Source organism: Grampus griseus (genome assembly GCF_964374135.1).
Source record: "Grampus griseus genome assembly, chromosome: 10".
NCBI lineage: Eukaryota > Metazoa > Chordata > Mammalia > Artiodactyla > Delphinidae > Grampus > Grampus griseus.
This window is the reverse complement of record NC_139004.1, coordinates 48615439-48643206: the sequence shown is the minus strand read 5'-3', so window position 1 is coordinate 48643206 and position 27768 is coordinate 48615439. Positions and strand designations below refer to the sequence as shown.

Below are 27768 nucleotides of genomic sequence, written 5' to 3'. Positions count from 1 at the left end.
TCTCCATAATCCTACCACAGTTCCCTTTAAGTTTACTTTCCCACTCACCCAGACAATTTCTGTCTTGAAAACACACTCTTCTGCCTCCCCACCTTAGCAAATGACCCCAGATAGGAAATATTTCCATGCATTCAATTACTGTTTTCATCTAGGATCAATCATAAGCACACAAACACAAAGATTTGAGCTTAGCTCACAGGCTAGGTCAATGCTAACATATACAAATTTAAGCCTCTTGTGGCGAAAACAGAACTGTTCATCTTCCTTTTATTATACTTCCTGTGCTGTAGTTTCCAATATTCTGTATAATGCCATCACAATGCCAAGCTATCAGGGAGTCTTCTGCTATTACATGCAGAATATACTTGAAATATATTTATCATGTATATTATACAATTATCTGAACCCGGCATTAAAGATACAAATTTTAAAATAGTTTGATTAATAAAAAAATTAATTAGACTAAAGTTTACTAGTATTGTGACTATTTAATGTTTGTGAGTCTTAACTTTAAATACTTAACATCATAGGTAATGTATTATTAGAATATGTATCCTGTTAATATGTTCATAATATGGCAAGTTAACAGAAATAGGAAGATTAATATATAAAATAATAATACAATATGCAATTTTTAATACCTCTTTACAATTTTAGATATGATTTAACTGGCATTCTTATAATTACTAATGGCCATAATTAGTGTTATATAAGTTTATAACTATTCTAAATATTGTTCTATAAGAATTGAATAGTCTCTATGTTCAAAACTATAACTTTTTCTTAAAACAAAACAAGACAGGTGTTATTTCAAAGTCTACAGCAACAATAATCTACTACTGTATAATGAACTGCAACAATTGAGAACTAATATTTTTAATATAAGTTATTTCTGGTAAGTCAAAAGAAAATGTGACACACAAAAAAGGCTTGCAGCTTTTAACTTGACATGACTAAAGTAAAAGTGGCTGAATTCCAGAAAAGAAAGCACAAAAAATGTCAACAAAAGCATTTACTTGTAGTTTGACTAGATACATTATTGAAGAAAAAAATTTGTGAGACAGTTTTCTTGCATTTTCAAACATTGAACATTCTGATAGGCAAATGAACTCTCAAAAACAAAATAGAAAAGTTATAAAACAATTTATATTGCAATAAGACTCCAAAGGATCTAGAGATTTATAATAATGAGAGTATAAAGTTGATATTTGTATTTTTAAAAACTGCAAATTATTAACAGATGTTAATTAAAAAGTATCAATCTTATATTTATATATCCAGATAAAATATTATGAGGGCGAAAGCAAGATTATAAATGCATATGATGCTATGACTGAAACTACATTGTATCAGCTAGGATTCATTTCGTTGCAACTGACAGCTTAAGCCAAAAAATTAAAAATTAAAAAGGAAAGAAAAAAAACTATTGGCTCATATACCAAAAGTGAGAAGTATGGCTGACATGAGGCAGAGCTAAATTCAGGACTAAATCAACACAGAAAAATCAGTAGCATTTCTTTACACCAACAACAAACTATCCAAAAAGGAAACCAAGGAAACGATTTCATTTACAATTGCATCAAACATAATAAAATACTTAGAAATAAATTTAACCAAGTAAGTAAAAGACCTGTAAAATGAAAACTATAAAACACTGATGAAAGAAATGGAAGATGACACAAATAAATGGAAAGATATTCAGTGTTCATGGACTGGAAGAACACTGTTAAACTGTCCATATTATGCAAAGTGAGCTACAGATTCAATGCAATCACTATTAAACCCCTGTAACATTTTTACAAAAATAGAAAAAAAAATTCTAAAATTCATAGAGAACTACAAAAGACCCCAAATAGCCAAAGCAATCTTAAGAAGAACAAGTTAAAGGCCTCACACTTCCTGATTTCAAAAATACACTACAAAGCTACAGTAATCAAAACATTATGCTGCTTGAACAAAGAAAGATATACAGATCAACTGAACAGAACAGAGATAAATCCACACATAGATGGTCAACTAATCTTCAACAAGGGCATCAAGAATAGATAATGAGGAAAGGACAGTCCCTCCAATAAGTGGGGTTGGGAAACTGAATATGCACATGTAAAAGAATGGCATTGGGCCATTATCTTACGCCATACACAAAAATTAACTCAAAATGGATTAAAGCCTTAAACATAACACCTGAAACTAGAACTTCTAGAAGACAATAGGGGAAAAGCTTATGACATTGGTCTTGGCAATGATTTCACAGATATGATACCAAAAGCACAGGCAATAAAAGCAAAAATAGACAAGTAGGACTGTATCAAACTAAAAAACTTTGCACAGCAAAGGAAACAATAAAGTGAAAAGGCAACCTGTGGAATGGGAGAAAATATATACAAACCATACATCCGATAAGGGATTAATATCCAAGATATATAAGGAGTTTCTACAGCTCAATAGCAAAGAAACAAATAACCTGATCAAGAAATGGGCAAACAAATAACCTGATCAAGAAATGGGCAAAGGACCAGAACAGACATTTTTCCAAAGAAGACATACAAATGGCCAGCAAGTATATGAAAAAATGCTCAGTGTCACCAACCATCAGGGAAATGCAAATCACAACCACAATGAGATATCATTTCACACCTGTTAGGATGGTTATTATCAAAAAGTTAAAGGATGACAAGTGTTGACAGGATGTGGAGGAAAAGGATATCCTTGTACACTGTTGGTGGGAATGTATATTGGTCCAGCCATTATGGAAAACAATATGAAGGTTCCTCCAAAAATTAAAAATAGAAGTACCATATAATCCAACAATCCCACTTCTGGATATATATCCAAAGGAAATAAAAGCCTTATCTCAAAGAGGTATCTGCACTCCCATGTCCACTGCAGCATTATCACAATAGCCAAGAAACAGAAACAAACACTGATGGATGAATGGATAAAGAAATACTAATATATATATTTACTAATATATATGTGTATATATATACACTGATATATATTTGTATATATCAGTGTATATATATACTGATATATATATTTATATATAAAGAAATAGTGACATATATATAAAAGAATTACTGGACTTCCTTGGTGGCCCAGTGGTTAGGAATCTGCCTGCCAATGCAGGGGACATGGGTTCGAGCCCTGGTCCGGGAGATCCCACATGCCACGGAGCAACTAAGCCCGTACACCGCAACTACTGACCCTGCACTCTAGAGCCCGTGAAACACAACTACTGAGCCCGCATGCCACAACTACTGAAGCCCGTGCGCCTAGAGCCCGTACTCTGCAACAAGAGAAGCTACCACAATGAGAAGCCTGCGCACCGCAACAAAGAGTAGCTCCCACTTGCCCCTAGAGAAAGCCCGCGCACAGCAATGAAGACCCAATGCTGCCAAAATAAGGTAAAGAAAGAAATGAATTTATTTAAAAAAAGAAGAATTATTATTCAGCCTTAAACAAGGAAATCCTGTCATTAGTGACAACATGGATGAACCTAGAAAGGCATTGTGCTGAATGAAATAAGTCAGGTGCAGAAAGAAAAATACTGTATGATCTTGCTTAATTTGAAAAAAGTCAGAATCATAGAAGCAGAGAGAATGGTGGTTATCACAGGTGGGGTAGGGAGAGGAAAATGGGGATATTTTCGTCAAAGGGCACAAAGTTTCAGTTATGTGGGATGACTAAGTTCTAGAGACCTAATGTACACTCTGACTATAGTTAGTAATACTGTATTGTATACTTGAAATCTGCTGAGAGTAAAGTTTTTTAAACAACGATAGAAACATTGTTTGCAATCTCCAAATATTAGATAGAAGGTAAATATTCTTTTTTTAAATTTACATTCAATTCTTTTTATTTTTGTCTATTTAATCCTTCTATATTTAATTTTTATTTTATTATAGTTGATTTACAATATTACATTAGTTTCAGATGTATAACATAGTGACTCAGTATTTTTATAGCTTATACTCCTTTTAAAGTTATTATAAAATATTGGCTATATTCCCAGTGCTCTACAATATATCCTTAATTTTTTTTTTTTTTTTTTTGCCACACTATGCAGCATGTGGGCTCTTAGTTCCCCAACCAGGGATCAAACCCGTGCCCCCTGCATTGAGAGTGAGGAGTCTTAACCACTGGACCGCCAGGGAAGTCCCATTATATCCTTATAGCTTACTTATTTTATACATAGTAGTTTGCTCCTCTTAATCACCTACCCCATCTTGCCCCTCCCCCACTCTTCTCCCCACTGGTAACCACTAATTTGTTCTCTGTATCTGTGAGTTTCTTTCTGTTTTGTTATATTAATTCATTTGTTTTACTCTTTACATTCCACATAAGTGGTAACATACAGTATTTGTCTTTTAATATAGTAAATCTTAAGTGTTCTCACCACAGACACACACACACACACACAAAAGGCAACTATGAGAGGTGATGGATATGTTGATAAGCTTGACTGTAGTAACCATTTCATAATGTATATGTACATCAAAACATCTTGTTATACATCTTAAATATAGACAATTCTTATAAAAATAAACTGATTAATTCAGGATTGATTTCATCAGGACTTGGTTTCCCTTAGTCTCTCTACTTTGCCTCCTTCTGCATTAGGTTCAGTCTTAGGTTCCATGTGAAAGAAGATGGCAGCAAGTTCAAGTCCAGTGTGAAAGGAGTGTCTCTTCTCCAGGAGTGTCTCTTCTCCAGGAGTCCACAAAAAACTCAGGGCATCACACTGGTTCTAAGTGGGCATATGTCTATCCCAGTGTCAGTGACTATAGCTGGTGAATATCATGTGCTAATTTTTAGGCATAGGTCACATATCCATCTCTGGAGAAAGATGTAGAGACCACCCCACCCAAAATACAGTGGAGGAGGAAGATTTTCCAGAGGTAAATTGGGGTGGAAGACAAAAAGAGTAGGTATCTATGCAATATTTGAAAATATATATATATCAGAGACAAAAAGTAGAAGAAAATATAGAAAATAAAAATCTTATGGTGATAAAATTATGAATTGTTTTCTCCTCTATCTTCCAAAGTTTTTAAATGGAAATTTAAATATTGTATTATTTCATATAATTATACAATCAATCCTCATTACTTGCAGATTCCATATTTGCAATTTTGCCTACTCACTATAAATTATTTGTAACCTCCAATATCAATATTTGCTGCATGTTTGCAAGGTAACACTCTGCCTTCTTGCTTCAGCTCTCATACTGTAAACAAGTGTCCATTCCATGGTCTATTCAGGAATAATATAAATGTAAAATTACAAAATTAACATTTAAAAGTTATTTCTAAAGATATTTTAGCAATATAACATTATCTATCTTCGAAATAAACATTGTGAAAAAACGTATTTAGTATTAGACCTACATATATCAAAATGGTGACAACCTGCAGAAAAATTTGCTGCAGAAAATTAATTTATCAGATTTAGTATTATTTTTCTATACATTTTGTTCATAATTACAGCTTATATATCAGACTTTCAATTAAAATCAGTTATTGAAAATTCTAGAGAACTTTTAAAATATGAAAACAGGTTTCCAAATAAACCACCAAACTATAAATTTTCAATAAAAATGGTTTCAATCTCCATTGGCTCTGTAAACACTTGTGTACCCAAAGTCTTAGTTTCTGATAAATTGTAACTTCTTGTTGCAAAAGTTAAATTGTAAAAATGTTTTATACACTTGTAAATTTTAGAATTGTACAGCTGCATCAGGTAATATGCCAATAATGGCTAATTTTACAGTTACCTTGGAAAATGAAGATAATTAAGGGTTCAATAATCTTAGTCTCTAGGAATGTAATTATAATGTATATAAAAAGGGTCAAGCAATATTCCTAGTTCAAGAAAATTGACCTTAACCTACAAAAACATATATTCCTTTGGAATAAAAATCTGGTTTTCTTTAAATATAACAATATGGACAATACCTCAAACTAGATATTAATTTGTTCCTTTGTTCATTCTTTTTTTTTTTTATTTTTTTTTTTGGCGGTATGCGGGCCTCTCATTGTGGTGGCCTCTCCCGTTGTGGAGCACAGGCTCTGGATGCGCAGGCTCAGCGGCCATGGCTCATGGGCCCAGCCGCTCCACGGCAAGTGGGATCCTCCTGGACCGGGTCACGAACCCGCATCCCCTGCATCGGCAGGCGGACTCTCAACTACTGCGCCACCAGGGAAGCCCCTCATTCATTTTTTTAAACAGATAATTACTGTGTACCTCTCACATGTTGCACAAAAGTTCTAGGTACTAGGGAAACACCAGTGAATAAAAACAGACACAGCAGTCATGAGTTAAAATTCCAGTAAGAGGGGAAACAGACAGTATATATAAGCAAACCAATAAATAATGTCAGATATTGATAAATACTAAAGGGAAATATAGGGTGATACGATAGGAAGGTGTGTGTGTTGCAAGAGGTTTGGTCAAGGAAGGTTTATATGGATGTATGACATTTGGGCCGAGACTTGAAAATTGAAGACACAGCCCATAAAGAGCCTTGAAAAGAGGAAATTTCTGGCCTACTTGAAGGGCAAAAATGAAGCCAGTGTAACAGGTAGTAAGTGCAGGGAAGATTTCCTGTCCAGATCTACTATCAATTAGGAAAAAATCAGAGAACCAAATAGAAAAACAGCCAACAGACTTGAACAGGTACTTCACAAAAGAGGCAATCTAAATGACCAACAAATATGAAAAGGTCCTCAAACTTAAGAATTGTAAAGGAAATGCAAATTAAACCTACAATGAGATACCACAACACACCAGCAATGCCAGTGTTAGAAAGACTGACAATGCCAAGTGCTGGCAAAGATATAAACAGACTGGAACTCTCATACACAGTTGGTTGAGTTGCCAATTAGTATGATCATTTGCAAATTTGCTTTTCATTATCTACTAAATTTGAACATACTTCTAAGTACATACATACCAAATATCTATATCTAATATCTATATCTATCTCAAGATATGTACAAGAACATTCATACCCAAAACCTGTAAACAATTCAAATATTTATAATCTGTAGAACAAAAATGAAATGTGGTATACTCATACAATGGAATACTACATAGCAAGAAGAATGAACAAACTCTTGAGACACAAAACTTGAGTGAATCTCAGAAACATACTTAATAAAAGAAGCCAGATATAAGAATACACACTACATGATACCATGTATGTGTATATACACCTATACATACATATATTTAAAACAAGTGGAGCTAATTCGTGGTGTTAAAAGTTAGAATGGCAGTTAGCTTTGGGTCAAGGGGCCATGAGGTAGCTTCTGTGGGGCTGGCAATGCTCTTCTAGGGTCCAGACAACTATGACAGGTAATATGTGAGGGGAAGAGATTCATCCTTAACCTGAATGTGGTTATACGAGTGTATTTACTTTGTAATAATTTTTGAGCTTTTCATCTATAATTTTTGTATATATGGTATAGTTCAACAAAGTATATATTTTTAAAATATATGACAGTATAAAGAATATATTTGAGTAGGGAGATGATGTTTTGGCCCTGGGTAGAAATACGGCTCTGAAGACAAATGGACTTATTCCATGCATGTTTTAGAGATAGAACAGGTAAGACTCATTGCTGTATTGCCTATAGTGAATAAGGGAAAGACAGGGATCAAGATTGACTACTAAGTTTTCAGCTTAAGTAACTAGATCAAAGTTAGTGACATTTATGTTTCCAGAAAGACAGAATGGTTGATCGCATTAGATGTTGTTTAGAATTTCAGTCATGAGGACAGAGAAGTTGCCACTGGATTTAAACATGGAAGTCATTGATGATCTGAGAGCAATGTTAGGTTAGTGCTGGGAATGAAGTCCTGATTGGAGCATGCCGAACTGTAACTATTAAGTAAGGAAGTGAAGAAGAAATTTTAGGTAACTCTTTGAGTAGTTGTTTTTGCTTTCCTGTGAATGGGGCTGAGAGATATGTAAACAGAAGAGAAAGCTTGAAAGCACTGGGGGATCAGAGCAAGTTATGACATGTATATTAAGCAGGTGGTTGAGAGATGGAGCCTGGTATAAAGAAATGAACTTGACTTACCTAATAATTTTGGTGGAAGATTAGGATCCAATACAATTCACCTTATCCTCTACCCCAATACCAGAAAGCTACTTCCTAAGAATCTTCTTTATAGCAAATGGTCAAATTTTTCTATTCTTAAAGTTTTGCTATGTTTGGGGGTGGGGGGGGGAGTTTCCATTTTTCTCTTCGTTTCTTTTGCTTTAACAGCTTTGAGATATAATTCACATACTACAGAATTCACCCATTTAAAGTATACTATCATTTCTTTTGATGTCCTGGGTTCCTTAATGATGTTCAAGTATTATTTGTGTCAGTAACATTCAGCATAAAACAAAAAAAAGGTTTTGGAAACAACAGAGAGATATTTTCCTTCTAAACTTTTATTTCAACAATCAATTTTAATATAAAAAGCATTTATTGTACAAAACAAGATTTCAGACAAACAGAAAACCCATTTCCAATTGTTGATATTCAGGAAAGAACTCATAGAAACATTCTGGAACTGCTATTTTTGTTGTTGTTGCTGCAGTTTTTAACTTTAGGAATCTTACCCTCATTCTATATACCTGCTCTTCTGGATATGTGAGGAAATAAACCTTTATCTTTTAAACCACTATTTGTCTTCCCAATTAGTTGAGGCCAGAAGCATTCTTAGAGAATACAGGCTTAAGGATTAATCTCCAAAATATATAAACATCTCATGCAGCTCAATATTAAAAAAACAAAAAACCCAATCTAAAAATGGGCAGAAGACCTAAATAGACATTTCTCCAAAGAAGACATACAGATGACCAAGAGGCACATGAAAAGCTGCTCAATATCAATAATTATTAGAGAAATGCAAATCAAAACTACAGTGAGGTATCACCTCACACCGGTTAGAATGGGCATCATCAGAAAATCTACAAAACAACAAATGCTGGAGAGGGTGTAGAGAAAAGGGAACCCTCTTGCACTGTTGGTGGGAATGTAAATTGATACAGCTGCTATGGAGAACAGTATGGAGGTTCCTTAAAACACTAGAAATAGAATTACCATATGACCCAGCAATCCTACTACTGGGCATATACCCAGAGAAAACCATAATTCAAAAAGACACATGTGGGGGACCTTCAAGATGGCGGAGGAGGTGAGATCCCGGGGAGAGGACTGGGGTGGGCTGCATGAACACAGCCTGAAGGGGGCTAGTGTGCCACAGCTGGCTGAGAGAGAGTCCAGGAAAAACTTTGGACCTGCCTAAGGCAAGAGACCACTGTTTCAGGGTGCAAGAGGAGAGGGGATTCCTTCCCTGTCTGCCCACAGAAGGCAGAGCACTGCCTAAACAAGCTCCAGAGATGGGAGTGAGCTGTAGCTATCAGCTCAGACCCCAGAGACAGGCATGAAACACTAATGCTGCTGCTGCAGCCACAGAGAATCCTGTGTGCAAGCACAGGTCACTATCCACAGGCCCCACCCTGGGAGCCTGTACAACACGCCACAGTCAGGATCCTGTGATCCAGGGACAACTTCCCTGGGAGAACGCACGGGGTGCCTCAGGCTGTTGCAACGTCAACGCCAGCCTCTGCCACCACAGACTCGCCCGGCATTCCAACTGTAACTACCGTATCCCTCCCTTTGCCCTGGCAGGAGTGACCCAGAGCCCCTAATCAGCCACTGCTTTAACCCCGTCCTGTCCAGGCAGGAAAAGAAGCCTGAGGGCAACCTATATGCAGAGGCACAGCCAAAACCAAAGCTGTGCCCCAGGAGCTGTGAGAACAAAGAAGAGAAAGGGAAATTTCTCTGTGCAGCCTCAGGAGCAGCAGATTAAATTCCCACAATAAACGTGAATTACCCTGCATCTGTGGAATACCAGAATAGACAACGAATCAACCCAAAATTGAGGTGGTGGATTTGGGGAGCAATGGTAGACGTGGGGTTTGCTGTCTGCGACTGATTTGTTTCTGATTTTTATGTTTATCTTAGTATAGTTTTTACTGCTTGTTGTCACTGGTGAATTTGTTTATCAGTTGGGTTGCTCTATATTTTTTTTAATATTTTTTAATTTAAAAAATTTTTTTCTCCCTTTTATTCTGAGCTGTGTGACTGACAGGGTCCTGGTTCTCTAGCCTGCTGTCGCGCCTGAGCCTCTGAGGTGGGAGAGCCTAGTTCAGAATATTGGACCACCAGAGACCTCCCAGCCCCATGTAATATGAATCAACGAGAGCTCTGCCAGAGATCTCCATCTCAACGCTAAGACCCAGTTCCACACAAGGACCAGCAAGCTCCAGTGCTGTACACCCCATGCCAAACAACTAGCAACACAGGAACACAACTCTACCCATTAGCAGAGAGGCTACCTAAAATCATACTAAATTCACAGACATCCCGGAACACACCACTGGACGCAGCCCTGTCCACCAGAAAGACAGGATCCAGCCCCACCTACTAGAACACAGGCACCAGTCCCCTCCGCCAGGAAGCCTACACAACCCACTGAACCAACCGTACCCACTGTGGGCAGACACCAAAAACAAAGGGAACGACGAACCTGCAGGCTGCAAAAAGTAGACCCCAAACACAGTAAGTTAAGCAAAATGGAAAGACAGAGAAATATGCAGCAGATGAAGGAGCAAGGTAAAAACCCACCAGACCAAACAAATGAAGAGGAAATAGGCAGTCTACTGGAAAAAGAATTCAGAGTAATGATAGTAAAGATGATATAAAATCTTGCAAATAGAGAAAATACAAGAAACGTTTAACAAAGACCTCAAAGAACTAAAGAGCAAACAAACAATGATGAACACAATAAATGAAATTAAAAATTCTCTAAAAGAAAACAATAGCAGAATAACTGAGGCAGAAGAACGGGTAAGTGACCTGGAAAATAAAATAGTGGAAATAACTGCCACAGAGCAGAATAAAGAAAAAAAATGAAAAGAATTGAAGACAGTCTCAGAGACTTCTGGGACATTAAACACACCAACATTCAAATTAAGAGTCCCAGAAGAAGAAGAGAAAAAGAAAGGGTCTGAGAAAATATTTGAGGAGATTATAGTTGAAAACTTCCCTAACATGGAAAAGGAAGTCCAGGAAGTCCAGAGAGCCCCATACAGGATAAATCCAAGGAGAAACACACCAAGACACATATTAATCAAACTATCAAAAATTAAATATAAACAAAAAATATTAAAAGCAGCAAGGAAAAAACAACAAATAACATATAAGGGAATCCCCATAAGGTTGACAGCTGATCTCTCAGCAGAAACTCTGCAAGCCAGAAAGGAGTGGAAGGATATGTTTAAAGAGATGAAAGGGAAAAACCTACAACCAAGATTACTCTACCCAGCAAGGATCTCATTCAGATTCGATGGAGAAATTAAAACCTTTACAGACAAGCAAAAGCTGAGAGAATTCAGCACCACCAAACCAGCTTTACAACAAATGCTAAAGGAACTTCTCTAGGCAGGAAACACAAGAGAAGGAAAAGACCTACAAAAACAAACACAAAACAATTAAGAAAATGGTAATAGGAACAGACATATTGATAATTATCTTAAACATAAATGGATTAAATGCTCCAACAAATACTGGCTAAATGGATATAAAAACAAGACCAATATATATGCTGTCTACAAGAGACCCACTTCAGACCTAGGGACAAATATAGACTGAAAGTGAGGGGATGGAAAAAGATATTCTATGCAAATGGAAATCAAAAGAAAGCTGGAGTAGCAAATCTCATATCAGAAAAAAGACTTTAAAATAAAGACTATTATAAGAGACAAAGAAGGACACTAAATAATGATCAAGGGATCAATCCAAGAAGAAGATATAACAATTGTAAATATTTATGCACCCAACATAGGAGCACCTCAATACATAAGGCAAATGCTAATAGCCATAAAAAGGGAAATCGACAATAACACAATAATAGTAGGGAACTTTAACACCCCACTTTCACCAATGGACAGATCATCCAAAATGAAAATAAGTAAGAAAACAGAAGTTTAAATGATACATTAAACAAGATGGATTTAATTGATGTTTATAGTGCATTCCATCCAAAAACAACAGAATAATCTTTTTTCTCAAGTGCTCAAGGAATATTCTTCAGGATAGATCGTATCTTGAGTCACAAATCAACCCTTGGTAAATTTTAAAAAATTGAAATTGTATCAAGTTTCTTTTCTGACCTTAGCGCTATATGACTAGATATCAATTACAGGGAAAAAATGTAAAATATACAAACACATGGAGGCTAAATAATATGCTACTAAATAATCAAGAGATCACTGAAGAAATCAAAGAGGAAATCAAAAATACAGAGAAACAAATGACAGTGAAAACACAATGACCCAAAACCTATGGGATGCAGCAAAAGCAGTTCTAAGAGGGAAGTTTATAGTAATAAAATCCTACCTCAGGAAACAAAAGAAATCTCAAATAAACAACCTAACCTTACACCTAAAGCAATCAGAGAGAGGAACAAAAAAACCCCAAAGTTAGCAGAAGGAAAGAAATCATAAAGATCAGATCAGAAATAAATGAAAAAGAAATGAAGGGAACGATAGCAAAGTCAATAAAACTAAAAATAAAAGCTGGTTCTTTGAGAAGATAAACAAAATTGATAAACCACTAGCCAGACTCATCAAGAAAAAAAGGGAGAAGACTCAAATCAACAGAATTAGAAATGAAAAAGGAGAAGTAAAAACTGACACTGCAGAAACACAAAGATTCATGAGGGATTACTGCAAGAAACTATATTCCAATAAAATGGACAACCTGGAAGAAAGGGACAAATTCTTAGAAAAGCACAATCTTCCAAGACTGAATCATGAAGAAATAGAAAATATAAAGAGACCAATTCCAAGCACTGAAATTGAAACTGTGATTAAAAATCTTCCAACAAACAAAAGCCCAGGACCAAAGGCTTCCCAGGTGAATTCTATCAAACATTAGAGAAGAGCTAACACGTATACTTCTCAAAGTCTTCCAAAATATAGCAGAGGGAGGAACACTCTTAGTTTTATTCTACAAGGGCACCACACCTTAATACCAAAAGCAGACAAAGATGTCACAAAAAAAGAAAACTATAGGCCAATATCACTGATGAACACAGATGCAAAAATACTTAACAAAATACTAGCAAACAGAATCCAACAGCACATTGAAAGGATAATTCACCATGATCAAGTGGGGCTTACCCCAGACATGCAAGGATTCTTCAGTATTCGCAAATCAATAAATGTGATAAACCATATTAACAAACTGAAGGATAAAGACCATATGATCATCTCAACAGATGCAGAAAAAGCTTCTGACAAAATTCAACAGCTATTTTATGATAAAAACTCCCCAGAAAGTAGGCATAGAGGAAACTTACCTCAACATAATAAGGGCCATATATGACAAACCCACAGCCAACACTGTTCTCAATGGTGAAGAACTGAAACCATTTCCTCTAAAATCAGGAACAAAACAAGGATGCTCACTCTCACCACTGTTATTCAACCTAGTTTTGGAAGTTTTAGCCACAGCAATCAGAGAAGCAAAGGAAATAAAGGGCATCCAAATTGGAAAAGAAGAAGTAAAACTGTCACTGTCTGCAGATGCCATGATACTATACATAGAAAATCCTAAAGATGTTACCAGAAAACTCCTAGAGGTAATCAACGAATTTGGTAAAGTAGCAGGATACAAAATTAATGCACAGAAATCTATCACATTCCTATACACTAATGGTGAAAAATCTGGAAGAGAAATTAAGGAAACACTCCCATTTACCACTGCAACAAAAAGAATAAACTACCTAGGAATAAACCTACCTAGGGAGACAAAAGACCTGTATGCAGAAAACTATAAGACACTGATGAAAGAAATTAAAGATGATACAAACAGATGGAGAGATATACCATATTCTTAGATTGGAAGAATCAACATTGTGAAAATGACTATACTACCCAAAGCAATCTACAGGTTCAATGCAATCCCTAGTAAACTACCAATGGCATTTTTCACAGAACTAGAACAAAAAAATTTCACAATCTGTATGGAAACACAAAAGACCCCGAATAGTCAAAGCAATATTGAGAAAGAAAAACGGAGTTGGAGGAATTATGCTTCCTGACTTCAGACTATACTACAAAGCTACAATAATCAAGACAGCATGGTACTGGCACAGGAACAGAAATAGAGATCAATGGAACAGGATAGAAAGCCCAGAGAAAAACCCACACATATACGGTCATCTTATCTTTGATAAAGGAGGCAAGAATATACAATGGAGAAAAGACAGCCTATTCAGTAAGTGGTGCTGGGAAAACTGGACAGCTACATGTAAAAGAATGAAATTAGAACACTCCCTAACACCATGCATAAAAATAAACTCTAAATGGATAGAAAACCTAAATGTAAGGCCAGACACTATCAACCTCTTAGAGGAAAACATACGAAGAACACTCTTTGACATAAATCACAGAAATATCCTTTTTGACCCACCTCCTAGAGAAATGGAAATAAAAACAAAAATAAACAAATGGAACCGAATGAAACTTAAAAGCTTTTGCACAGCAAGGAAACCATAAACAAGACGAAAAGACAACCCTCAGAATGGGAGAAAATATTTGCAAATGAAGCAACTGACAAAGGATTAATCGTCAAAATATTCAAGCAGCTCATGCAGCTCAATATCAAAAAAACAAACAACCCAATCCAAAAATGGGCAGAAGACCTAAAGAGACATTTCTCCAAAGAAGACATACAGATGACCAAGAGGCACATGAAAGTATGTTCAACATCACTAATCATCAGAGAAATGCAAACCAAAACCACAATGAGGTATTACCTCACACCAGTCAGAATGGCCATCACCAAAAAATCTACAAACAATAAATGCTGGAGAGGATGTGGAGAAAAGGGAACCCTCCTGCACTATTGGTGGGAATGTAAATTGATATAGCCACTGTGGAGAACAGTATGGAGGCTCCTTAAAAAACTAAAAATAGAACTACCATACAACCCAGCAATCCCACTACTGGGCATATTCCCTGAGAAAACCATAATTCAAAAGTAGTCAAGTACCACAATGTTCATTGCAACACTGTTTATAATAGCCAGGACATGGAAGCAACCTAAGTGTCCATGGGCAGATGAACGAAAAAGAAGATTTGGCACATATATACAATGGAATATTACTCAGCCATAAAAAGAAACAAAACTGAGTTATTTGTAGTGAGGTGGATGGACCTAGAGTTTGTCATACTGAGTGAAGTAAGTCAGAAAGAGAAAAACAAATACTGTATGCTAACACATATATATGGAATCTGAAAAAAAAAAAAACTTTTTTCTGATGAACCTAGGGGTATGGCAGGAATAAAGATGCAGGCATAGAGAATGGACTTAAGGACATGGGGAGGGGGAAAGGTAAGCTGGGACAAAGTGAAAGAGTAGCACTGACATATATACACTACCAAATGTAAAATAGATAGCTAGTGGGAAGCAGCTGCATAGCACAGGGAGATCAGCTCGGTGCTCTGTGACCACCTGGAGGGGTGGGATAGGGAGGTGGGAGGGAGACACAACAGGGAGGGGATATGGGGATATATGTATATGTATAGCTGATTCAGTTTGTTATTCAGCAGAAACTAACACAACATTGTAAAGCAATTACACTCCAAAAAAGATATTTTAAAAAAGTAAAGATAACAAAGAGAAAAAGAAAAAAACACACATGCACCCCAATTCATTGCAGCACTATTTACAATAACCAGGTCATGGAAGCAACCTAAATGCCCACTGACAGACGAATGGATAAATAAGATGTGGTACATATATAGAATGGAATATTACTCAGCCAAAAAAAGGAACCAAATTGGGACATTTGTAGAGACATGGATGGACCTAGAGACTGTCATACAGAGTGAAGTAAGTCAGAAAGATTAAAGCAAATATCGTATATTAACACATATATGTGGAATTTAGAAAAATGGTACAGATGAACCGGTATGCAAGGCAGAAATAGAGACATAGGTGTAGGGAACAAACATACGGACACCAAGGTGGGAAAGCAGGGGGTTGGTGATGGGGGGGTGAATTGGGAGATTGGGATTGACATATATATGCTAATATGTATAAAACAGATAACTAATAAGAACCTGCTATATAAAAAATTAATTTAATTTAATTTAAAAACAAAGGAATACACCCTTGGTCGTCGAGGTCTTGAATCTGAGCTGCTGATTCTTGAAGGATATTATGTAGTCACGCCTATTGGTACCACTACAAATTCAGAGACTTCAACCTCAGATGAGGCCTCAGCACATCTTTAAGGCTATCCTTTTTATGTATTCTCTTTCTCCTCTTGCAATTCTTCAGTGATTATTCTAAACCTTTTTAAATCTCAGACCATTCTCCTCAGTCTCAAAAGATAAACTTTCCTCCTACATTACAAGGATTATCTCTGTCATTTCCCACCTCAATACCTAAAAGCTTATGTAAAACTGTTCTCTCACTTGCTTGCTCTGTTTCAGACCTCAATTCTATTTTCTTTGTTCTAAAATACTTCTTGAGGGTTTGCTATGAGCCAGATAATGCTAAAGGAAAGACAAAATTCCTCTCCTCAAATAACATTAAGTGCTATTATGAGACCAATGCAGAATGATTTGGAAGTGTATGGGGCACACCTGAGACTTCCAGGTAGGGGGTGTGTCAGGCTACTGAGAAGAGGTGATGTCTAAGCCAATCTGAAAAATTACTGAGTAAGAGTCAATGCCCCTACCGTGTGCCCCCAGCAATCTCTACCCCCTCTCCATGCCACTCAACACACTGTATTGTAGTTTATTTAATGAGGTCCTCTACAAGACAAGGAAAATCCACTGGCAAGTCAGTCTATCTTGTTAACCACTGTATCCCTAGCACTTAAAAGAATACTTGCCAAAGAGAAGCACTGAGTGAATATTTATATTATGAGATAATGAAAATAATATGAACTTCAGCGTTAAAGCTGTCCTAGATAGTAACAATATTCAAATTATTTAAAAACTAGTATGGCTGTTTGTGTATCAGTTGAATATCAATCGTAGCTCTGGATTTAAATTTTGGCTTCATTTCCTATGCGATTTTAAAATTAAGGCAAATCAGTTAAATAATCTATCATTTTATCATCTGTTCCTGTTGATGGTAATAATATTATAATTCATAGGATGGTTTTAATGATGAAATGAAAAAGCATATGAAAAAACCCATTTCAGTGCTGCTACACTAAATACATATAATAAGTGTTTGACTTCCTTTCTAGACTGCTTTTAAATGAGCTATATTTATAGTTAGATAAGAAGATTAAAATATGCAGAAACCAATGCAGAATGAGAGCACTCTATTTAGTCTTTCCTTCATGATTTTTCTCAAGTGCTCAACTTAACAAATGATTAGGTAGTTTGCTTCTAAACTTAAAATGCATTTATCCTTAATCTTCTCTATAATGTAAATTTAAAATTTGCTGTTCATTCATACCTAATTAACCAATCTGTGCCTGTATGTCAACCTTAGATTATATTTAACAATTCAACAGGAATTTAAGAGCCTATTATCAGTGCAAAGTTGTAATTTATCTTTATCATTCAGGGACTACTTTATGCAGACACTGCTGGGTAGCTTCTAGCTCAATAAATGCTCCAAGATGCTTAATATTTTCTTTTCTTTTTTTGTTTTAATAATGAGTATAACTGATGGATTTCATCCAAAATAAGAAATCAAAGTATTGATAGAATGGAAAGAAACAGCTTACTGGCATATTTAAAGGATGGTATCTTTTGCAGCTTTAAATTGTTTCCAGGAAAAAGTTAACAAATAAGTAGAAATCTGATAAATTGTGCTAAATGCCAACTTTAAACCTTAGTAATCAGTTTATATGCTTTATGTCTATATTGGATGGCTCAAGAATCCTAGTATTTTCTATTATTCAGTATATTAAGACTTGTGAGAATAAAACAACAGATCAAACAAGAATAATTAAGTTCTTCAGGCTGGCTACCAAATGCAATACTGTTATAAAAAGATTAGAATTATATCAGTAGGTTGAACAAGGAGAGTATTAATTTCAGAGCAGCTTAGTTATTTCTCCCTACATGTGCCCATTCTCAATTGACCTTTATCTAAGCTATACTGTCATGTAAATCACACAGCTGATTTGCTTAAAGGTAAAATTTCTTCCACTAATACTGAAGATATGGTACGCGGGCCTCTCACTGTTGTGGCCTCTCCCGTTGCGGAGCACAGGCTCCAGACGCACAGGCCCAGTGGCCATGGCTCATGGGCCCAGCCGCTCTGCGGCATGTGGGATCTTCCCGGACCGGGGCACAAACCCGTGTCCCCTGCATCGGCAGGTGGACTCCCAACCACTGCGCCACCAGGGAAGCCCCGATAATGATTTTTTAACATTTTATTAGTGATTGATTTAGAGACCTTTAGTTACCTATTTTTTCTTTTGTTGCCTATGCTTTTGGTGTCACATCCAAGAAATTGTCAAATCTAATGTCATGAAGCCCTCTCCCTATTTTTCTTCTAAGTGTGTCATAGTTTTAGTTGTTACATTTAGGTCTTTGATCCATTTTGATTTAATTTTTCCAGTGTGAGGTAAGGGTCAAACTTCATTGTTTTGCATACCAATATTCAGTTTTTCCAACCACATTTCCCCATGGGATGGTCTTGGCACATCTGTTGAAAATCATATATGTGAAGATCTTTTTGTGCTCTCCATTCTATTCCATTGGTCTATATGTATGTCTTTACACCAGTACAATGTTTTGATTCTGCAGCTTTGTAATATGTTTTGAGGTCAGCAAATGGGAAGCCTCCAGCTTTGTTCGTCTTTCTCAAGATTGTTTTGGCTATTTGAGTTCCCTTGAGATTCCATATTAATTTTAAGATGAATATTTTCAATTTTGGTTTTATTTCTGATAATAGCCATCCTAATGAGTGTGATGCTAATAATTTTATTCAATCATCTATTTCATTAATGTATTTTTTTTTATTCTATGAGTTAGTGAGGGAAACCTGTTAAAATCTTCCAGTATTGTGGGCATGTCTCCTAGTTCTGCCTAGTTTTGCTTCATATGTTCTGAAGCTGATATCCATTATCTGAAGATATAGGATCCTCTTTTAAATGTGATATCATTTTAGGACAAGTAAGAAGTAGAGCCATAATTCTCACACTAATATTGAAAATTTTTCTGGAGTTCCCCAATTCTCTGAGAATTTTTAAATTTAGAAAAGATGTCAAATGATAATCTAAGAAAGTAAATATTCTAAAATCATAATCAGGGTTAACTGAATGAAAACTTATAAAGGAGTAAAGATATCCAATTTCAATGTCTGAGCTGGCAGTGTTTCTAGAAGCTGGTGGTAAAACAGGCTAGGCTAGACTAAGAATAGACTTTTAAAACAAGCTAAGGAGTCATTCCAGGAGTTTAAGAGGAGAAACGTAATGGTAAGATTTACATTTTTAAAAGACCATTTAGCTATCCATATAAAGAATGACTTGGAAACTAAAAAACAAAAAGTTAGAACTAATTAAAGGAAACTATTATAATAGTTGGATAGGAAACTGTGGCATAGTAGAGACTATGAAAAAGATTAGCTAAACGGTAAAATCTACAAAATCAGGTGATCAGACTGGCTATGGGATGAGAGGGAGGGGGTTATTAAAGCCAAAAGGGAATGACATAAAATGACTGTCAAGAGAAAATGATTAACAAAATATAAGTGAATTAAAGAAAAACACACATCTTTTTGTTTTTGGAATTTTAAGAATCAACTATTCACAGACAACTGAAAAACCTACAGTTGGAAATTATGTCTGTAATTTTGCAACTGTTACAAAGTCAATGATTTCACTTTTATATCATGTGAGCTGTGAAATGGGTTTGGAAATTTTCCCTCTCTTTTGCTACATAGTCTACTTGAAAAATCTAATTTAACTTCTTTCTATACATTTTACTGAAGTTTAATGTCATCCTTTCATTGTTGTTTATTTGGTAGCTTTATAAAAATGTCTTTCCTCTGAAAAGCTGACTTTATCTTCTTGGTTTTTATAGTGTATATGTGACAGTCACAAAATAAAATTATTTCTTCCTCTCTTCCCATTTTAAACAGGGGAAAAAGTTTATTTTCTTCATAGGCATATATAGAAACTGTCATGAAAAAAAATTAATGGGAAGTAATTTCTCATCATGTTAAATTTCACATAGGTCTTGTCTATGTGACTGACTTCTCTGTGATAGATTTTACTTCTTTATACATTAAAAAGCTATTTTGCCCGTTTCATCTCAGTGCCTAAAACAATGACACATGGTACGTTCTGAATGAATATTTGTTAAGTATTGAATAAACTAATTAATTCATATCTCAGATAGTAAGAGTGTAAGTATCAAGCCTCAGAGAAGGGTTGCTCTTATTTCATTTAGGAAGAAGTGTAGAATTCCCCTTACTGGATCTTTTTTCCTTCTCTGTACAATCTTCCAACACCATCCTGGGGTCTCTGCTGCTGGTCTTCTGTTAGCTCTTCTCATATTTCTTCTCCCTACTCCTTACATCAAAGGCTTTCTAAGACTATTAAATTTTTCTTCACCTACATATGTTTCCAAAAGAAAGTCACTGCATTTAGTTTCTATGCATACAGTTATGACATTCATGTTTATTTTTTAAAAAATGAAAGCTGTCAGAAGCTAATTCCTACTGACTGCAAACATTTCAAGTCACAAAGTTATTATGAAGCACAGATTGCCTGTCCAGGATAAGGCTAGCTGCTAGAGACAGTAAGATATATTCCTTTTATAAATGGAATGTAAATGCCATAGTAATTTGATATCTACTATCAACCCATGCATTTGAAAAGCACATGAACAAGATCTCCTTCCACAGTTAGGAAACTGATATTATTCCTTTTCTCCTTGAATTCATATTATCTCACTTCCCCCACACAAGCTTATCGCAACATATTTTAGTGCTTGAAAATACTTTAAATTGATCATATTTCTCTACACAAAAGAGTATATTTTAAAATTCCTGAGAACATAAATTTTAAAAATTGTCATCAGTATTGTGTTATCATTAATTTACTAGAGCACTACTGATCAAATGAGAAACTCAATATAAATTATGATCATTATAAAATATTGTAAGTCAGTTTTATTGGAAATGCATCTCATACAGAAATGGATAGCACCTTCTCCCCCCATTTAGGTCATGTGTCAGAATGAATATTATTTGTTGTTAGGAAGAAACAGGGTTCAAGCTGATCCTATTCTTACATTTTGTGTTCTTCCATTCCAAATATTTGGAAGCAGAAGGATTTCTGGTTATATCAATAATCATTCTTCTGAACTACTAAATTATGTATCAAAAATCACATGGGGTATGTCATAAAATTATTTTTAATGATCAGCTGACAACTCAATTGAGTTTTTCTGAAGCATTTTCAAAAGCCATTGGAAATTACTACTCTTGTGAAACAATTAGCTACCCAGTTATTAGAATCATTTACTTTCTAACAAGACTTAGGTCAGATTAAATGTATTGCTTTAATTGTAGAGTGGGAGAGGGACAATTACAAAAGAGGAAAGGGGAAAGCTGCCCTGGTTTAGGCACACTCTGAGGCAGATCAATTTTAGGAAAGAAACATGCAAGTAAACAGCGTGAAAATTAATACCCTTAAACTATCATTTACATAACCCCCTGGAAAGCCTTCATGTACTTTCCAAGGTTAAGGGTTAGGGATCCATGACGCCCAGTTTGCCTGCTGCTTCAGGCATATTCACAGATTCAGATACACAGTGTAACAGAAATCATGAACTTTGATTCTGCAATTCACGACATTCTGTGTGTGTGTGTATGTGTTTTGGTTGGGGGGGTAGCAGTATGAGCAACGAGGTATGGGAGGAAAGAAGGAAAACAGACTATGTAGGCTCAGATACCAGATTTTTCATTATTGGTAGTATTTTTGAATCTGTTTTGTATCTCTGCCACTGAAACCATTCCCTTACCCTAAGGCTTTTAACCTGGACATGTGATAGGTGGGGGAGAAGAGAGGAAGAATGCTTTTAAGACATTAATGGACAAAATGACATTGAAGCTGATTTTAATATGAAAAGTGACATTGCTATTTCAACTTAAAGGTTTTGACATCTTAATTCTGTCCTGCTGACACTGCAGAGCCACACGTACACAGTACTCACAAAACACAGGGTAGAGACACAGAAAACATGATCTCTAGGATGGTATGATTTAATCAAATTAAACTAATATAAAATTTAAATCACTAACCCAAAATTCGCTTTACAAATTTTCCTCAAAAGATGTATTCTCTTTCCTCTAACAGTAAATATTCGTCACAGCTTAGAAATATATAGCTCCCACTAAAAAAACAAAACACAACAGCACTTTTTTTCATTGTTTTAACATAGTGCCTAATTAAACAAAAAATAAGGTTTGAAGCAGCTCTAATGATGCACAGTTGCCTAAAAACAGAAGGAGGCTGAGCCACAGTCAAGAGTTGTGCCAGGGCCTATATTCTTTGTTCAGATATTGTTTTGGAATCCAACCTACCCCAGGGTAAAGGGAATCTCACTGAAGCCAGTCCTCACTCTATCCTTCAGGAGCAGCTCCTGATGGAAAATATCAGGACCTTGGTGAGAGGATGGGAGAAGGCAGGACAGGGTGGGGGAGAATATCTTGTGTTACCTATTTTTTTGTTTACTACAACCTGTAAAACAGGACCTTTTAAAAAGTGCCTTGTGTCAAGTATATGTTTATAAAGACCTGAATCGTTTTGAAAATTTCAGACTTCATTTGTAGTTATAGAAGATGTAATAATGGTTTAAAAAAAATTGTCCCAAACCTGGCCGGTACAGATGCTTTTTTGGATGACTGTAATTCACAACTCCTCTCTTGCGGTGAAATGAACATTCCTGAAAAAAAAGCCTAAGCAACCTTCCAATAAACTTTAATAGAATTAAGATTTGCTCTGGAAAACCATCCACTCACCTAAGCAATTGACTATTAGTTAAGAGTCTAATGTCCCCCAAATTCCTTTCTTTCTGTTATCTACTTTAATGGTAATTATCTAACCATTTTCTTTTCCCATAAAATGTCCCTACCAAGACTGTATCTTTTATTTGACTTATCGGAGGTCTTTTTCCTTACAGCAAGATTGTAATAAAACTTCAACTTCTGCTTATAACAAAGCATAAGTGTGGCAAGTTTTCTTTAATAATTTATTTGCTAAACTTAATTAAAGCGGATGCATAAGTGGATAGAAAGTGACCATTTCAGCTCAATTTAACAAATATCTGTATTACATTTTGTCATAACCTACCGTGGGTATGACTCTCCCCGCCCCCATTCCCTGGCAAAAAAAAATTAGGATGTTTTACTTGACTAAATTGATAGGCTTATGCATTCTGAATAAGCAAATAGTATTGTTAATAAGACCCACTTTTTTTCATTATTATAATAGGGAAGTGTGTATTATTAAAACGAAAACAGACTGATCACATATAGTAAAATACTGAGCTAAGTCATCTTATTTACTCAGAGAGAAAAGATAAAAATGAATTTTCCTTCTTTTTCAACAAGTCTCAAATTATTCTAAATTGTGAGTAAAGATTCAACATTTCTAGATCTACAAATCAGAAACCAGATTATCGTTTTACTTTTGATGATTTTGGGGTGCCTCAACCGATTTTGTTAGCATTCTTCAAAAACTAGGCAAAATATACCTCTTGGTGGTTTGCTTTTATTCTGTAAAGCGCATTACCAAGCCAATCGAAAAAAGATTCTTGTCCAAAATATTAAAAACACTGCTCTTACGTCCCAGCCTGATAAACTGAAGTGAATGGATCTTTCTAAATGATTACATTAATACAGATTTTAAAGTATTTTTTAAATGTCATGTCAACTTTAAGTTGTGCTCTTTGCTCATAACAGCTGTGAATTTTCACTTAAATCTAAAGCAAAATGAGAGGCTTAACAACAACAGAAAAATATTTTAAAGTAAACCCTAGAGCCGAATCCATTCTTGATGAGCTGACTGTTGGTTGATGAATTAGAACTGCGATGCGGGGCTTCGCTGGTGGCACAGTGGTTAAGAATCCACCTGCCAATGCAGGGGACACGGGCTCAAGCCCTGGTCTGGGAAGATCCCATATGCCGCGGAGCAACTAAGCCTGGGCACCACAACTACCGAGCCTGCACTCTAGAGCCCAAGAGCCACAGCTACTGAGCCTGAGTGCCACAACTACTGAAGCCCACGCACCTAGAGCCCGTGCTCCACAACAAGAGAAGCCACCGAAATGAGAAAGAAGCCCGCGCACCGCAACGAAGAGTTGCCCCCGCTCGCCGCAACTAGAGAAAGCCCAGATGCAACAACGAAGACCCAACGTAGCCAAAAATAAATAAATAAAATTAATTAATTTTTTAAAAAAATTGATGCAGAAACATCTTCCAACATAACACTGACTCCAACAATATTTAAGTCCTTAGTCGAAAGGGCTGGGGAGGAGTATCACTGTTGCTAACTGGCAGTCAGTAAGGATAAATGCCCTATAATTAACCATTTTCTCCTTTATTCGTTTAATCAAAAATAGGCCTACAGCTGGAGGGGTTCCGTCTGCCTGCGACCTCCAAGGACGGCCCCCAACTCAACTACTCGTGACGCCACAGCTCAGGCCTGTCCATCCTCTACCTGGCGCAGCCGGTACCACCCTCCGAAGTCAACAGCTTCCACAATGTTAACAAGAGCTGTGTGCGGAATAACTAGGGTACCCGGAGCAACGCCCCGAAACTAGTCGGGCTGTTAACAGCTCCCCCGCAGGCGCGAATCGTCACGGGTCCCCAGTTCCCGGCCACGGCTAGGCGAGAACTAGAAACCCACAAGAGCGCTACTATGCGGAGCCAACACGCGCTACAGCGTTCGGGGACCCCCAAGTGGACGCTGAGGGAAAAAGACGGCGCTGTAGGAGGCCAGCGACTCAACCTCCGCCAAGACGGATAACGTCTTACCACACTGGCACACCGCCTCCGCCTCCCGCGTCGCCGGGGCCGCGCCAGTCCAGTTGCGGGAGCTCACTATACACGTAGTACGCCGCGGCCCCGCCCACCCTGCTGCGTATGCTCACGACAAGTAGCACGCCCCGGCCCCGCCCACCCGGCGGCGGAGGCTCACGGGGCGCGTAGTACGCTGCGCTCTCCTTTTCTGCGCACTTTTCCCCCACCCAGCCCCAGCACTGGCTTGGCGAACGCCCTCCCATCTTCCTCCGGCCTGACTTCCGGTTTGCTTGCGCGGCCCAGGCTCCGAGCCGTGGATTACTGGAGGCCCCGTTTCCGGTCGTGAGTAGGACGCCCTCCTGGCCAGCCCCGTCGCTGCGCTCCCCCTGTGCGGCGCGGGGCTAGGGCGGGCGCTGACGGGGCCGGGTAACCGGCCTTCTCCGGCGGTGGCTCGGCCTTCGGCCTTGGCTCGGCCCTCCTTCCAGAGCCTCCCGGGCTGTAGCCGACTGGCCGGCGGCGCCGGCCCTGGCGCCACCGAGGCGGGAGAAATGGGAGTCCCTCCGCGGCGTTCCCGGAGCGGCTGCCTTTGCCGGGGAAGCGGCGCTGTCTTTGAGGAAACAGGAAGCCCGCGGTGACCCCTAGCGACCCGCTTTGTTTTTGGTCCGTTTCCAAACGCTGGGGAATCGAAACTCGGCGGCCCTGGGGGCGGCCCCACGGAGCCTGTGTTCGGGGTGAGTGACCCGCTTTGGCCGGCCCGGGGGCGCGGGCGGTGCCGGGACCACCCTCTGCTGCCGTCGCCGGTGCGGAGAGACGCGTCATTTCTCCAGACCTTGGACCAGGGAGCGGCCCGCCCGGCATCCTCGACCGCGTCTACTCGCGCGAGCCGGGTCGGGCCCCGCTTGGTCCTCGGTTCTCCCTAGTGCTTGTTTTCTTACCGTGCTCTGGTTTACCGTGGCGCCTGCAGTTTTATTTCATTCATTGGGGCTGCATTTAAATCGGATACCAAAGAGGGGCGTATGGTTAGGACGGTCCTGCTTGGGGTGATGTAAATCGACCCCTGTACATCACCGAGGGCTAACAGTAATGTTAGGTTTTTTCAGGATGGTTTTCCATCATTTGTTGAGTGGCTACTACATGCCAGGTAGGCTGAGTCCCTCGTCTCTACAAACAAGGAACTCAGATACTTATAAGTGAGAGAAAATACAGAAACTGTAATACAGATGAAAACAAACTGCTCCAGGATATATTGGAGATGTGCTGAGATGATCAAAGACAACCTACTAGGATTGAAATTGATCCTTGCCTCTTAAACATAGAAGACGCTTGCTTTCTTACTTTTAGAGCTTTAAATTTGACTGAATAAGATCTCAAGACATGGTTTACATTACAGTTATCTAAACTTACCGTGTCTAATTTACCAACCTGTTGTGATCACTCCTTACATCGTCTGTAAGTTAGGAATGGTACATCCTTCACAGGGTTGTTAAATTTTAATGCTATGTTTTTCTAAGATGGAAAGTTGTACACAAATGTAAGGTTTTAATGTTAAAGAGACATTGTAGTGAAATGGGAAATGCACTGGATTAAGTCAGAACATTAACTCAGAATCTGAGTGCTGAATTTACCACTCACTTGACGCTGCCTAAGAAACCAAAATTCATTTTCCCTATCTCTAAAATGGGAATAATCTTTCTCTACAAGGCATCAAAGCATAGTTTCCAAGAGTTTGCAGCTCTAGAGTCAGCTAGCCATTTTTTCATTACTGGCTGCCACTTTTTTTTTTTTTTTTTTTTGCTTTACGCGGGCCTCTCACTGTTGTGGCCTTTCCCGTTACGGAGCACAGGCTCTGGATGCGCAGGCTCAGCGGCCATGGCTCACGGGCCCAGCCGCTCCGCGGCATGTGGGATCTTCTTGGACCGGGGCACGAACCCCTGTCCCCTGAATCGGCAGGCGGACTCTCAACCACTGCGCCACCTGGGAAGCCCGCTTCCACTGTTTTAATTGCTCCATCTGTGATATAAGGAAATTCGTGCTCACCTCGTAGGTCTTATGTAGATTTAATGAATTGTTATGGAGAACAAATGAGCTAGTTCCCCTAAAAGTCAAAGCACACTGCCTGACATGCCAGCACAAAGCATTGTCATGATTATTAAATAAGGTGATTTGATAGAAGTACTTCATAATTCTTGAAGTAATGAAACCAGTGTAATTTAATTTTTTTCTTTCTTTTGGTACCTATATTTTGGATTAAAATACAGTTGTCATATCACTATTAGAGAATAAATAACACTAATACTAGTAACATTTAGTGTGTGAAGATGCTCAGTTGCATTGAGATGTATTATTTATGAAAGGAATGAAAAGTAGAAGACTGCCTTTCATACCTGTGCTAACCCAGAAAGAGTCTTACGATTCCGTAGCCAGGGTAAGCTTTGCTTTTTTTTTAATTTTAATATTTCTTTCATCTTTCCCTTACGGTACTTTCTCTATAGCGCCATTGGTGATTAAATTTCTATCTACTATACTTTAGATGTATGGTGAATGTTTTATTTGATTAGTTTATGGTAGTAGCGGTGGGAGGGGCTATGGGCTAGGTATGGTTCAAGATATACACGGATCGTGGAATCTTCTAGGTGTAAACTAGATGCTTTGTTTAAGCTATATCTTGTTTTGTCCAAGC

At 37.6% G+C, this 27768-nt stretch overlaps 2 protein-coding genes across 2 annotated transcripts in view; one reads left to right on the top strand and one right to left on the bottom strand.

Annotated features, from left to right (window-relative positions):
* Positions 1 to 25189, bottom strand: part of ZCWPW2 (zinc finger CW-type and PWWP domain containing 2) — a 138892-nt gene extending 113703 nt beyond the window's left edge. Inside the window, exon 1 of the mRNA XM_082663641.1 lies at positions 25104 to 25189. The gene's annotated coding sequence lies outside the window, so the exon portion shown is untranslated. The remainder of the gene's footprint in view (positions 1 to 25103) is intronic.
* A 228-nt stretch (positions 25190 to 25417) lies between these two features.
* Positions 25418 to 27768, top strand: part of AZI2 (5-azacytidine induced 2) — a 39731-nt gene continuing 37380 nt past the window's right edge. The window contains exon 1 of the mRNA XM_082664636.1: positions 25418 to 25819. The gene's annotated coding sequence lies outside the window, so the exon portion shown is untranslated. The remainder of the gene's footprint in view (positions 25820 to 27768) is intronic.